Source organism: Carlito syrichta, unplaced genomic scaffold (genome assembly GCF_000164805.1).
Source record: "Carlito syrichta isolate Samal-C Ts95f unplaced genomic scaffold, Tarsius_syrichta-2.0.1 Scaffold303141, whole genome shotgun sequence".
Classification (NCBI taxonomy): Eukaryota; Metazoa; Chordata; class Mammalia; order Primates; family Tarsiidae; genus Carlito; species Carlito syrichta.
In genome coordinates, this window is record NW_007247237.1 from 307,695 (window position 1) to 310,018 (window position 2,324).

Sequence of the window (2,324 nt, forward strand, 5' to 3'; positions counted from 1 at the left end):
GTTCTTTTAAATTAGTGACGGGAACCTCACTATGCTGCCCAGGTTGGTCTCAAACTCCTGGACTCAAGCAGTCCTCCCTCCTCAGTTTTTCCAAAGTGCTGGGATTACAGATGTGAGCTACTGCACCTAGCCAACCTCAATTGGTTTTAACCTCACTTGTTGATTTACATTGCTCTTATAGTAACATAACGGAAATGGGCCTAAGATAAGGCAAGATGTCTTAAAGATTTTATGTAACCATAAAAAAACAGGAAATACTAATAAAACTAGAAAGCCAGCTCATTTCCAATGAACAATATTAATGTAATTGGAAGGATGTTAACTGCAGCTGAATTGCCAGCGTTGGGTTGACGGTAGAGAGCAGAGGCCTCGACCTCTCCTGTGCCCCCTGCCTGTCACTCATGTCTGCTATACAGAGTAGTGTTAATAATGTTGGGCTGAGGGACTGTTGTGGTAATTGGACCTCACATGGAAGCCCAAACTGCCCACCAGCAGTCCCTGAATGTCTGCTCTCACAGGGCATCGTTGATACTTGGAGAGCTGACCCATTCAATTGAAGATAAGGGCGGAACAATGGCGTTATTGAAATCTGCATATAGTGGCTCTTGTGCCTACTCCTCCTGGGAATCGGGAACTTGGCACAAACAGAGATGACTTTGCTGAATCCACACAGATGCTCTCAACGTGGACGTGGTCCTGACTGCTAAGAGGCTGGGTCTTTGGATTGGGCACGTCCAGGCTGCCACGGGCTGTGGGCAGCTCAGTTCTTCCTCCCCACCCCCTTTTTCCTATCTGAACCACAACCTTTCTTTGTGCTGTGTGCGATGATATCATTTGGCCTTCGTGGAGAAGGAACTGGACTGTAAACACAGAAGCAGTCTTGAGCTCCGAATTGCATAGCAGTGCTTGCTTGTGAAATAGTTATTCGGGTGACCAGGAAATGTTCTCGGCACTTTTTAAAAATAAATTCACATAATTTATGAGGGAGACCCAAAAGAACCCGGAATGATTTTTTGGAGGGCAGGCCTCTTGTAGTACAGGCTTCCCCCACCAGGTTAGTGTTCTGTGAACCCATTGGCATTAGTGTACCAGCCAGTGTTGTTGTGAGAGGCTGTGTTTGGTTCCAGTGAAAATTTTTTTTGGAGATTCTTTCAGTGAGTCTGTCCATTTCTTGATGGGTGATTTATGAGCACACCTGCCCACACTACTGAGTGTGCAGCAGTTTTTGACCCCTGTGCCCCACCCTCCCTATTCACCCGATCTACCCTGGGCATCGTTTTTCAATTCCCCAGCTGGAAAAAGTCCTCAAAGGGAAACGTTTTGCTGATGTGAAAGAGGTGAAACAAAAAACTCTAAAAGGCATCAAAGTTGACAAGTTCAAAAACTTTTCTGAGCAGTAGAAAAAGCATCTCGATAGATATACTATATCAAACAGAGAGTACTTTGAAGGTGACTAAAATTTAGACATATGAGAATAAATGCACAATTTTTAGGTATATAAATTCTGGGGTTTTTTTGTGTTCCCCTCGTAAAATGGACTATTTTGAAGTGCACAATTCAGTGGCATTTAGTATATTCACAATGTCGTGGAACCATCACCTTTGTCTAGTTCCAAAACATTTTAATCACCCCAAAAGGAAACCCTTTCCCCATTAAGCAGTCACTCCTCCAGCCCCTGGCAACCACTAATCTGCATTCTGTCTCTGGATTTACCTATCCTAGTCATTTCCTATAAATGGAATCATGTAATATGTGATCTTTTGTGTCTGGCTTTTTTCACTTAGCATAATGTTTTCTAGAATTATTTATGTTATAGCATGTGTCAATATACATTTCTTTATATGGTGGAATAACTTTCCTTGGTATGGATATACCACGTTTTGTTTATTTATCAGTTGATGGACATTAGGGTTGTTTCCACCTTTGGGCTGTTGTGAATAGCTGTTCGGCTGCTGGGTACTTGTTTTCAGTTCTCTTGGATATATACTTAGGAGTAGGGTTGCTGGGTCATATGGTAAATCTCTGTTTAACTTTTTGAGCTTTCAGTTCTAGTATTAGATAATGGTGATGTTTGCACAGTTTTACTAAATTACTAAAAAACATTAAAACCGTGTACAGACGGTCTCTGACTTCCCATGGTTCAACTTACGATTTTTCAGCTTTGTGATAGGTTTATCTGGATGTAACCCCATGGTAAGACAGAATCCTGGGCACTGCCTTGGTGGGTGGGGACACTGGGCCTCACCTCTCAGTTCATGTTTGGGGGTGGTAGGTGGGAGCTGCAGGAACCGAATGGGCCCACGGGCTGCCTGCCCCTCTACCTT